Source organism: Monodon monoceros, unplaced genomic scaffold (assembly GCF_005190385.1).
Source record: "Monodon monoceros isolate NGI ecotype Baffin Bay Population unplaced genomic scaffold, NGI_Narwhal_1 Super_Scaffold_12, whole genome shotgun sequence".
In the NCBI taxonomy this organism is placed as follows: domain Eukaryota; kingdom Metazoa; phylum Chordata; class Mammalia; order Artiodactyla; family Monodontidae; genus Monodon; species Monodon monoceros.
In genome coordinates, this window is record NW_021703768.1 from 49,742,722 (window position 1) to 49,756,196 (window position 13,475).

General features: G+C 37.6%; 1 protein-coding gene and 1 pseudogene across 1 annotated transcript in view; one reads left to right on the forward strand and one right to left on the reverse strand.

Moving 5' to 3' along the window:
- Nucleotides 1-13,475, forward strand: part of IPO11 (importin 11) — a 215,564-nt gene that overhangs the window by 144,375 nt on the left and 57,714 nt on the right. The window lies entirely within an intron of this gene.
- On the reverse strand, nt 4,432-5,673 carry LOC114892485 (annotated as a pseudogene).

The window sequence follows — 13,475 nt, forward strand, 5'->3', positions numbered from 1 at the left end:
TACATTTATATCTCATTTAATTTTTAACTGTCCTCAGTTAGAGGCATGATTGTCTTCTTTTTATAGAGCAAAGAAATAACTTAATGTTAAATGACTTGCCTAGGATCTGGCAAGTGGCATGTCATAGGGCAAAGTTTGACCTTGGGCAGCTTGATGCCAGAGCTTGCTCTTTGAACTACCAGGTGTGCTGCTTCCCAGGTGGATGTACAGAAGACGAACATTATTTCCTCACTGTGAAGCTGAGTGGAGTCTTATTTATTTTTGGAAACCAAATTGAAGTTACCAACATTTTAACTTACTGCTCTTTTCCTTTCTCTTAGTGGAAATACACTGACTAGAGATTTATTCAGACCTTTAAAATGGAAATGTTAAAGAACCTGTTCTTTGGCAGTAGTCAACACTGTAAACATTTGCTCAGTAAATTAATGGATGGAAAAAAAATATTAAGGTTAATAGAACATGTTAGAGTTTTCTGTAACATAAAGTACTGAGATTATTGAGGGAAAACTTGAAATGACACAGATTAAAAGGTGAGAAAGAGGGACTTCCCTGGTGGCACAGTGGTTGAGAGTCCGCCTGCCGATTCAGGGGACATGGGTTCGTGCCCCGGTCTGGGAGGATCCCACATGCCGTGGAGCGGCTGGGCCCGTGAGCCATGGCCGCTTATCCTGCGTGTCTGGAGCCTGTGCTCCGCAGCGGGAGAGGCCACAACAGTGAGAGGCCCGCCTACTGCAAAAAAAAAAAAAAGTGAGAAGGATACCTAATTGTATCTAAAGCATATACGTTTTACACTTTTTATGATAATACTGTTGCCTTCAATATTTTATGTGTGTGATTCAAAAACATTTTTGATACTTAAGTTGTGGAAATAGTTGGGTTCTGTAAAGAAAATTAAAAAAGGCTTCTATAAGTCTAAAAGACTGGGGCTCATGTCAGTCTGCATAAATTGAGGGACAGAATTTTATTAAGGCTTGAAATTTTCTTAAGCATTAAATTTTCAAATTAAAAAATATGATATCACTTATATGTGGCATCTAAAAAAATGATACAAATGAACTTATTTACAAAACAGAAATAGACTCACAGACACAGAAAGCAAACTTATGGTGGGGGTAAATTAGGAGTTGGGGATTAACATACACACTATATAAAATAAGCAACAGGGATTTACAGTATGGCACAGGGAATTATATTCAATATCATGTAATAATCTATAATGGAAAAGAATCTGAAAAAATATGTATGTAATCTCTTTGCTATACACTAAAAACTAACACAACATTGTAAATTATACTTCAATAGAAAAATAAATTTAAAAGTTTTAAAAAAGAAAGTAAAAATTGTGAAGAGATAGCTTTGTGAATGGGAAAATCAGATCTTATTTATGTTTTTAAAATGAAGTATTGAAAAATCTATTGGGCAGTAGTGAATTCATGTCATTTTAAGTACCAAGAAAGTCTTGAATAATGTAATAGAATTTTAAAGAATAATGATTTAACTTTATAGTCCTTAATGGATTAATGACTAAAGAAGCATTGATAGCTACAGAAAATGTACAGAAAATGTGACCATCTGAAAAGCAACCAAAAAAACTTAAGTTTGCCACGTTATCATTGGCCCATGACATAACTTAGGAAAATTTATGGTCACATGCTCTAGTGGAAGGTAATGTTGACGTTTAGGTCAGCAGTTTTATCACCTGTCTTCTACTTATAGGTACATAGTTGATGGAGTTTGGGGAAAGTTTTTCCCCCATCCACATCCCCAGTGATATTTCTTGGTTAACCTCCTACATAATAGTAATTTCCTCTTCCTGTGTTTCTTTAGACTTTGCAATGTAACATTTCCTTTGCCTGAAATAAGCAGGTCTAGAGAATAATGTATTGATAATGATATTTTGAATCAGGCTACCTTGGGAAATGTTATTTTCTTCTTTTTTATTATAATGGATTTTCACATGCAGAAATAACGCTTTTCTAAAACACTTTCTCAACCACAGTACTATCGACAGTTTGGGGCCAGATGATTTTTTCATATTGGGGCTGCTGTTCATAGCAGCATATTTAGCAGCATCTGTGGCCTCTACCCACTAGATGCCAGTAGAACCTCCCACCTCCGGTTTAGAATCATTGATCTAAAGAATGACCATTTGGGAAACTATTGTATTAAGCTATCTTTTACCATGATCTACTACTTCTGATTCAGAAATCTGTTAAAGACTGTAGGCTTTAGGACCACACTCAAATTCCAGTGCCACTAGTCACTAATGACCATGGGCAAATAACTTGCCTGTGCCTAAGTTTCCTTGTTTTTGAAATGAGGATACTAATAGTATCTTCTTAATGAGAGTATTATAAAGATTAAATGAGTTTACATATTGAGGTCAAACTGTCTGGATAGATGAGGTTAGCTGTTTTTATTTTATCCCTTTCTTCCTCTCTTTCTCATCCATCCGTCCTTTTACTGCACTGTAAAGTTCTAAAAGCTTAAGTCTCTGTGTACATGCATTAATTTAAATTCAGGACATTTTTAGTATATTGAGTATTTGTTTATTTGTTTATCTGTTCGTTAATTCATTAAAAATATGCTAACCACATATGTCAAAGGCATGTCAAAGGCACCTTTAGCTTGATGATCTTTTGTAGTATTCTGCATTGTCACTTAAACTTAAGGATACATGATTTTGTCCATGTCTTCTCCAGAAGTTCTTAGTATATCTTCTTGGTCACCTTCTGAACATAGTGCAATCCTTTTTTTTTTTTTTTCTGTATTTGTGTAGTACAACTTTCTTGTGTCCTTTTTGTTTTGTAGCTGGAATAATTTCAAGTTTGAATTTTTTCCCTTTCTTAGGGTCCATATTATTTATACATAAGGGGAGTAATATTTTTTCTGCTAATTTTTATATGAAAATAACATTATTTACATATAACTCTTTTAATGTTTTCCTCCAAAGGCATAGATTAAACAAAAACTTTTATAGATGAGAATGAGAATAATCAAACTTTCCTTTGACTCTGTTCTCTGAAATAGCAATTCATCGTCTAACTTAAAAGACACATTTTTATAATGCAGTTCTAATAATTTCAGATGTGAATAAGTGTTCTCTGAGATTAAGCATTTTAAGAATTCTGAATTTTTTGATTTTTTTTTTTTTTTAGATTTAAGGAAGTCACTAATGGGGAATATTTTACTTAAGCTAGTTGAATAATTCAAAAGAGGTTGACAAAGCAGCAGGGTTTTTAGGTATGATGGCTTGCTTTCCAGGTGAAATTACCTTATAATAAAGTCCTCTTGGTATCAGATATACTACACAGGTTTGGGTTGGACACTTAGTACCTCTCCATAGTTCTCTTCTATCTCAAGAATAGTATATATTATGATCAGCATTTGGAAATTTATTATTCTGTATAAATTTTCTAAGATAATTTTCTAAGTCATTTTACAGCTTTTAAAACAGGCTAGTAGAATCAAGGTAACAGGTTCCAAAGAGTAGTATTTTGTTATAGTTTAAATATAGCTGAATAAAAGGCAGTTTAAAATTTTTAAATTGTGGATGTGTTGTTTTACCAGAATTATGTTTGGTTTAAACTGACCATTCCTAAGTGAGTATTTAATGTGACAGAATTTTATTTTCATCCTTTAAAGTAGGATGCATCTTTTTTTTTTTTTTTGCGGTACACGGGCCTCTCACTGCTGTGGCCTCTCCACCGCGGAGCACAGGCTCCGGACGTGCAGGCCCAGTGGCCATGGCTCAAGGGCCCAGCCGCTCCGCGGCACGTGGGATCCTCCCGGACCGGGGCACGAACCCGCGTCCCCCGCATCGGCAGGCGGACTCCCAACCACTGCGCCACTAGGATGCATCTTTTACTCCTAGGTCATGTATTCTTATTTAGCATTTTACATTATTTTCTTTTATCTGTAAATTCTTAACCTAATGTTTTAGTAGCTTTACTACAGTAAAAATTAGTTCTTAATTTTTTACGTCTTTCACAAGAAAAATGTCTTAGAAACATCTTTTGTGTGTATGTGTGTGGTAACAGTTTGATAAGAATATAATTCACAGACCGTACAATTCACCCATTTAAAGTGTACAATTCAGTACTCTTTAGCATATCCATAGTGTTGTGCATCCATCATCACAATCAGTTTTAGAACATTTCGTCACCTCCAGAAGGAACCATGTGCTCTTCAGCAGTCCTTATTCACTCATCCCTGTCCCCAGCCTCTCTCTTGCTCTCCCCCCCGCCATTCTTTTTTCCTACTGAAAGTGTCTATTCTGAATTTGTTGATGCTTAAGGAAAGCAGCTTTGCCCATAATTCATTGTGCCCTGGATTTATTACACCAACTTGTATTTGGCTGATTAGGAATGAGGCCAAAATGCATTTCTCTTGGGTCTCTTCAGTTGATAAGTGACACTTAACTGATTTCTTTCATATAATCTTTAACAAGAATTTATAAGTTGCATCAGTTATGCCCCAAGAGATGGGCACCTCTGAAAAGATTTGTCAGATTCCTGTCCTGTTTTAACCAGAGTTTTTGGAAAACCTTGGGGAAAGATGGAAATTCACCATCAATCTGAGACTGCATTTAAGTTTTTACAATATTAACTGGAAAAAACAAGATTCCAACATGGCACCCTATAGACCTCCACAGATAATATCATTGACCAAACGAGCATTGTGAGTCATTGCCATAGGCAGATGTTCCTTGATGGGACCTCGAAGGCCAAAAAAAGGACGTTGCTGAATCCATTACTGAAAAGAACAGGCACCAGGCCTTGATAACACTCTCTAATTCCATGGCATTTCGGTGCCTTGAAAGCCTGACAAGTGTAAATTTGTCATGATACTTGTGGTCTTGAAGCAATGTTTGAACTCGTTCCAGTGGCATGAAAATTGCTTTCTGTTATCCCTGCAAGTACTGCTGCCATGCTACCTACCGGTTGCAAACTCTGGAGTACTGATATGCTTAAGGAGAAGGCAAGATAAATCCTCATACAGACCAAACATAAGTGCTAGTGTTGTTGTCTTCTCCATTAATGGGGGAAGGATTCCATGGTGCAAGTTTCGAAATCCATCCCTTCTCAACTGAAGTACTGCATCCTGGGTTTTGATTTCATACAGCTCTTGCCAGGAGGATCTTCCAATGGGAAATGTGATTGCTACATTTTTTTTTTAATTAATTAATTTATTTTGGGCTGCATTGGGTCTTCATTGCTGTGCGCAGGCCCTCTCTAGTTGAGGTGAGTGGGGGCCACTCTTCGTTGTGGTGTGTGGGCTTCTCATTGCGGTGGCCTCCCTTGTTGCAGAGCACAGGCTCCAGGCGTGCGGGCTCCAGCAGTTGTAGCATGCAGGCTCAGTAGTTGTGACTCACGGGCTCCAGAGCGCAGGCTCAGCAGTTGTGGCACACAGGCTGAGTTGCTCTGTGGCATGTGGGATCCTCCCGGACCAGGGCTCAAACCCATGTCCCCTGCATTGGCAGGTGGATTCTTAACCACTGCGCCACGAGGGAAGCCCAATGATTGCTACATTGTTGAAAGCTGCACAGAATCCACACAAGTAATGCTTCATTTCACTAACATTCGCAATATGAGGTGATATATCTTGTTTTTAAAACATTAGGATTGGTGGCCTGTTTTCATGAGCTTCTGAGTTCATCATATTGCTTAAGATCTTTCTTTGTGAAGGATTTTTTTTTTAACCTGTAACACCATCTGGGCCTGGTATTTTGGGGGATGGTAGCTTTTTGATAACTTTCTCAATTTCTTCCATTGTTACTGATCTGTTAGGTTCTCTCATCTAGAGTCAGTTTTGGTAACTGGGTTTCCCATTGCCACTGGCGCCGGCTCCATGCCTGGTAGCCCCCGCCTGCAGGTTGGTGAGCCTGCTAGCCAGCACTGGTGCAGGCGCAGACCTTAATCGACCTCAGAGCATGGGGTGGAGCGTCCGAGAGATTATTTCTTTATTACCAGGAATGTTCTCTAAATACTTAGACCAATGAGGCATAAAACTGCTTTATTTTAATTACATTCCAGCTACCTGTTTGCTTTCTAACATCCTAATGTTAATGAGTAGTAGTGGAACAGTATGAGGATAAATGTGGTTTTTGTATTTGCGGGGTAACAGTCAAGTGAAGAGGACAGAAGTTAAAGAATTACAGAACTACAGAGTAAAAATGATAACAGTTGACATGGATACTGTGCAGCTGCCAGATTAGGGCATTAATGCAGTACAGAAGGACTTTCCTGAAGAAATGTTTGCTGAGATATGAAGAGGAGAAATTAACTCTAGTTTGTTGAGAGATATTCACTCTAGTTAATTGAGTTGAGAGAGAATGAGTATTCCAAAAAGGCAGAACAACCTGGGCAAAGGCTCTGTAGCTGGAGGGGTGAGGACACCTTCAGGAAACTGAAAGAAGGCCAGTGTGGCAGCCATTAGAGTGAAGAGAGTAAGAATAATAAAGCTGGAGAGCTAGGCTGCGAATAGAGCATAAATCCTAGGAAAGTAAGGCCTTCAAGGGAGAGTCAGTTTTATTCTCTGAGATGAATCAGGCAGTTACTAATTTTCATCTAGCAATACTGTTACGCATAATTTACTCATTGTAAATTTGCTGCTGCCCAACTTACCACATATTGAAAATGCTAGAATTCAGGTCTTTATGCTAGAATTCAGGTCTTTAATTTTTGATCTAGTGTTTGCTTGCATGTTTGCTGCCAGATTCATTCTTGGCTTATTCATTCATTTATTTGTTCAGTAAACATTACGATATACAGATGCCTCCATAGTAGACCCTGGGTGCTTTAAAATGTAGGTTTTAATATTTTTCAGATACGGCAAGGCCAGCAGATCAGGGACAATTGCCATTGAAGGTTTTTGTTACTTACAGTTCGTTCCCAAGAGGAAGGAGCATACCACACCACAGAGAACCACATGGGGAAACACCAGAGTTGGTCAAGAGATAGAGGGAGAGAGGGGGAAATGTGGGCAAGAGCCTTTATTGTGGTTTCTGTGGGAAGGGATGGGAAAGCAAGGGTAAGCCGGTTTAGGACTGGCAAGTTTGAGTAATTTTAGTAGGCTACAGGATGGTAGGGACTGTCATGAGTTGTCTGGTACCTGGCCCTAGGTTAGTTAGGAGAAGGGAGATAGTGGCATGGAGTGTAAGAGCTTGATAGTTGGAGTAAGAGCTGTGGATGAGTTAGTTTGTGTATGAAATATGTGCTCAAAGGCAGCCATTTTCTATCTCTCGGAATTGGCTAACCCTAAGAGGGCCAGTCTTTCCAGGTCCCATCTGTCAAAGCATCAGCACACAGAAAATAAAAAGGCATAATCAATACACTGAGTATTAATTGTCTCTTGTTCTTAGCACCATGACTAACACATAGTAGGTGCACGGTAAGTTAATTGAATGAATTTAATAAATATTTACACTGTAATTGGGTGTTATTTTTTCTCCCACTTAAATAACATTTTTTTCTGAACATCTAAAGAATGTTTATGCCTGAAAAATTAAGCTAATTTGATCTCTCCGTTTGTCAGTTCTAGTTGGAAGTAAAGCACACTTTTTGGTCAGTCTTTTAAAAAGTGCACTTTTTGAGGTAAATAGATCATTCTTTAATTTTGTCATATTAACACACCATAAAAAGATGTTCACATTTAGCAGCCCTTTAAGAGGGGTGTTTTTATGTATACTCTGATTTGTAGTATTGTTGCAAATTAGGAGTTCTTTGAATGGGGCTACTTTAGGCATACTTTTAATCTGTTTATTAAAGTCAACATATAAATATATATATATATCATTTGGGTTTAATGTAAGATCTACGGAAGGTTTTGGACAACCCATACACACGCGCGCGTGTGTGTGTATAGTTATACATACATATATATATATATATATATATATATATATATATATATATATTTATTTATTTATTTATTTATTTAATACCTGACCAATACCCTTTGCAAAAAAAAAAAGTGTGGAATGAATTTAGATATATTACTTTGAAAAGGATGTGTCATTTAAATTGGTCATTTGAGCATTAAATATAGTTTCATAAATTTAGAGAGGAGGGAGTGTGAGATTGTGGGATTTGGAATTGAATTTTTGTTCATACACTTGGGAAGTCACTTGGTTTCTTGGAATATCAGTTTACTGTAATGAATAATAAACAATTTATAGTGTTCTACAATGCTACAGTTAAAAAAATACATGCACAGTTTATACAAAGAGTATAGTTAAAGAAATTCCCAAGGCATTTAATAATAAACATTCAGTAAATGCTGACAATCCTTTTGCATCATTTGTTGTTTCCATGATAATGATGGTTAATTTTGGAATGAAAAGTCATCAGTGAACACATTTGTTTACACATATTATGTGCCATAATTTTTTTAAAAGATGAGAGATTTTGAGACATTATTTCTAAAGTGAATTAGTTATGAATTAGCTTTTGTTTTCAATAAAGTAGATTAGAGCAATGGGTAATTTCAAACAACAGATTCCTATACATTGTAGAGGTATGATTTTATAAATGGGTTTCTGTAAGTAGGTTGAGATGGCATTGGAAGTCAGGTTGCCACTGAAAAGCTATGCTGTGTATGTGTGTCAAACTCTTGTATCCCCTCTGGAGAAGAGATAGGAGAAGCCAATCTGAGAGGACTGATGGAAAGCATTTTATTCTTTACTTTTTGTGTGTACTTAATAGGCAAGATGATCAAGCCTTGGCTGAGCTATTTCAGTGTGCCATACAGTATTCTAGGTACAGAATCAGAGTGGCAGAAGGCACCCTTATTATAATTATAATCACCCCTAAAGGTGATTATTCTGCCCTTTAGGTGAATGATCACTCCCTCCTCTTTTCCATCAAATACTTACTGAATGTCTGTGGAATGCTAAATAGTGAGATTACTGTGGGGAAAACGGACATGTCCTTGCATAGTCTAGGGTTTTTGTTTTATGGTGTTTGCTCTTATTATTGCTGTTTTTTCCCCTGAAGATTTAGCTTGAACTGATTTCTAACCTAGTTAGAACCTAGTATATATCCTAGTATTATCTGATTATATACTAATTTGTGGAAAGGGGCAATGAGGTGTCAAGGGGGAAATTGTTTAGAATATTTATTTTGCCAGAGTTGACCACACAATGAATAATCCTCCTTGGGTATATTGAATGATGACTATTTCTCTTTCTCTCATTGTTATGTAGGGAAAATAGAAACATGTGAAAGAGTACTTTGAGGATTCAGGACCTCAGCTGTTGAGGTTCTGCTCCTCATCTCCTTGTGAATATATGTTTTACTAATGGAATAGATGCTTTTAGATTTCCAAAAGTATAATCTTTGGATTATTAACGTTTTCCTTTGCATCTAACCTAATGCAATTTTCAGTAAGTATTGGTTCAAATCATTTCAGTCTAACTGGGGAAAAACCCCTCTATAATGCAGCTTTTAATCTTATTTTTTTGATTAGGCTATGCACATGTATCTTTTGGTAACAGAAGCTGGAGGGTGTAGACAAGATGGTTTAGGAAGATGGACAGTTGGTGCCATAATTGCATGTTCACTGAGTAGTTTTGTGAAAAAAAGAAGTAAATTATTAATTCCTGGGCTTGGTGATTTTTTTATTGAAGGGTTATAATCATTTGTAAAACTTTCTTTTTAAAGCCGAACGTCAACTTGTTCTTCTGGCAGGTCCTTTGAAAACCCAGTGTCTCCCCCCACCCAAAAGTTCGGTAGATTTGGAAGTATTTTGAAGTGTTTCTATCCTCTCACCTTAGAATTTGAATGGAAATAGTCCATTTTGGTTTTCATTTCCAATACAAATTCACTTTACCCTTGAAACGTACAGCAGAACTAAAGTGCCCCTACCTTCCTTTCTAATATCAAGCCTGGGATACTGATACAACAAACATTCAGCAATATTTTTGAAGTTTCTGTCATGTGCCAGGGCACCATACTGTGCATTCAGTTTACATATTATTATTCAGTGCAACCTGGCTTCTTAGAACAACAACTACATATGTCTTCCATCTCCTGTCCTAGTTGCTTAGGAGAGTTCCTGAATGCTTGTGACTTTGGGACTACACTCTTAATGCTCTCCTCACATCTAGGACCAGCGCCGTGTCTACAAATTAGATAAGGGCTTCTGACAAACTTTTGATAATGTGGCAGTCATCTTATAGACCATGGGTAATGTTAACTAATCACCAACCATTGTATGGCATCAAGCTTCTTTTAAACAGATAACCCAATAAAGCAATACTGTGAGTGAATAGAATTGCTCTGAAGTTTCAGGACCTTAAACTGTTTAATGAGAATAAGAGAAGATTCTGATTGAGAATGAGGTATCGATTGGGTATAGGCCCTGAAGCAAAAAAGAAAAATAATCTTTACAGAGTAGCTAGTTTCAACAAGGGGATAAAAACTAAGGAATAGAAAAAGTCCTCTGACTTTTTCTATCATGAATCCTATGTACTTGCTGATTTTTCCTGTGTAGGTAAATACTTTCATAGCTTGAGGAACATCTTACTTTTTGGGATTCTTTTCCTTGGGCTTCTGCTTTTACTCTGAGTCTCAGAGAGAAAAAGACACAGTGTGATGGAGAGGAAAGCTAAATTTAGCTTGAGATGCATGCTCTACCTACTATTTGTGTGACATTGGACCACTTATTCCTCTCTGGGCCTCAGTTTTCTCATATTTCAACAGTGAGGCATTTGAACTAGTACGTGTGGGTCATTATTAGGATAAATTGGAGAATGTATATTTAATGCCTATTAAAGTGTAATGCATATGATTGCTCAATAAATTGTTATCAAACAGGTCTGGCTGCTCACCACTCAAAAATCAATACTCAAGAGGCAAGTGTTGGTAGAAATAGAAAACATTGCTTTTAACCAGAAAGCTCGCAATCTGGGGGGAAGGTGGCCTTGTGTCCCCAAACCAACTCTGAAGTTTCTGCTTGGCCATGAAAGTTTTTTTTTTTTTTTTTTTGTTTGTTTTTTTTGCGGTATGCAGGCCTCTCACTGTTGTGGCCTCTCCCGTTGAGGAGCACAGGCTCCGGGACGTGCACGGGCCCAGCCGCTCCATGGCATGTGGGATCTTCCCAGACCGGGGCACGAACCCGTGTCCCCTGCATCGGCAGGCAGACTCTCAACCACTGCGCCACCAGGGAAGCCCGCCATGAAAGTTTTTAAAGAAAAAAAGGGGAGGCAATCTCAGTTAATCATTGAGATTCGGAGTCAAAGTCATCACCATCTTTCCCTGCTTGCCAGCTTGTCGGCTTCTTGTGATCTCTCTTTAGATGCTATCTTGTTCACACAGTTTGCTCATAAGATTACTGAAGGGGAAGCTGGGAAAGAGATCTGGTCATCTGTTAATTATTTATTCTTCATTTCTACTTCTTTGATCTATGGAAAGAACCAACAGGTTAGGCAGGGTATTTGTGTGATCAAAAGATTTGAAAGGTGTGCTAGGGCTCAGATGAGTAGAGCATGGGAGTGCCTGGTTTAAGGTTAGTGACAATATAGCTCTGCTAAAGTGACAAAAGGGGCCTCCTGCAGAGAGCACTTTCCTGCCAAAAGCTGCTTACAAAATGATTGTTACTCTATCAATCATTGCTACTATGAAGTAACACTGGTACCACTATTAATGTTACTACATCAGTCATTTTGACCAAGTGTGTGAAGGTACCATTTTAGGCTTTCCTGAGGCTTTCCCTCATTTACTTTTGAGTCCTTCCCCCATTCAGTCTGTCCAAATGTGACCAATGCCACCATTTGAGGAAAGACTCTTATCTCCCTGCAGCTGTTTCATGCACATCCCTCGGGCACATGTGCGAGCACTTACTCATTATTCTTTTCATTATTGTTGTTGCCTCCATTTCACTTTTCAGGAATTGGCAGGTATTTCAACCCAGAAAGAGGCTTTTGTTGACTACTCTTTACAAAGTGGTTGTATAGAGTTGACCCTTAGTTTGTATTTGCTACTCTTAACATTCCTCAGTGATGGCCCTTAAACCCCCTTATCTATTATAGACCAGAGAAAAATGTTTGGAATTCAGTCTGTAGGTTGAAGGGAAACTGGAGAAAGAGGGTAGAGGGTAGCGTTTGAGGTAGTTAAAGGTACAGTTTTATTGGCTCACGGTATCATTTGCTCTCCTTTGATATTTCTTTATCTCTCAGTTTTTCATTTGTCAAAACTCTTTACAATTTCTATGTCTAAAAGTGATTTCTGCCTCCTTGAATTTTTTGACTGAATCATGCATCTTTTATCTTGGATTACTTGTCTATTTCTACTTTCTGTATTTTACCTCCTGGGTGTTTTAGAAGTTAGGCCCATGTGTTGAGATATAGTGAAGGGCTTAAAGGTCCAGGCTCTGGAGCCACACTGGGTAGATGTGAATTCTCGCTCTTAAAATTAACTGTGTGACCTTGAGCAAAGTACTTAACCTATCTCTGTCTCTTTCCTTATCTATAAAATGGAGCTAAACTGTTGGATTATTTTGTATGTTGAGTGAGCTAATACGTTTAAAATACTTAGAGCAATGCCTGGGAAGTAGTATATGCTCAGTAAATAAATGTTGCCTGTGATGATGATAATGTTGTACACATTTTTTTCCCTCTGTTTAACACTAAACATAGGATACTTGCTTACAGAATACCTTACATGGTCAGGAAGGATATGGTTAAAATGAGTATCTCTGTTGAACATTTATTCTCTCTCAGGGCATCTTGAGCTGCTTGAGATCAGGGACCAGGATTTTGTTTATCTTTAGTATCCTTATAGTCTAGCACAATGCCTGACACATAGTAGGTTCTCAGTAATGTTATTGAATTGGATATATTTGATGGAGGTGAGATAACCAATGTACTATGCTCCTCTCAGTCTTGGATACTTCTGAACACCCAATTACTCTTGTGAGAAACTTCCCACATTTAATCCATCACCAAAGCTGTTAACTAGACCTATAAATGTATCTCAGATCCATAGCCTCCATTTCCACCATCTTTATATAAGCTATCTTATTCTTCTTCCTGGACTACTGCTTTAGTCTCCTAAACTGATCTCATATCTCCTGCAAGTCGTATTTCACAGAGAAGAAGACAGAACCGTTTTTTTAAAAGCAAAAATGTTCTTTTCCCTCTCCTACTTGAGAACTCTTCAGTGGCTTCCATGGAGTAACTTGTCCTACAGGGTCTGCCAAAATTTTGGCTTACTTCTTGAGTCTTATCTCATCCTACTCAGTCATTCTGCACCAGTCTTGCTGGCTAGTCTCTCTGTGTTTGGACTGTGCTAAGCTTCTTTGACAAGAATTTTGACAAATTCTGTAAATTGGCATGCTTTTCAGTACCTTCAAAGCACTCTTTCTTTTTTTTTATTGAACTATAGTTAATTTACAATATTGTGTTAGTTTCAGGTGTACAGCTTCAAATTCTTTTCCATTATAGGTTATTACAAGATATTGACTATAGTTCCCTG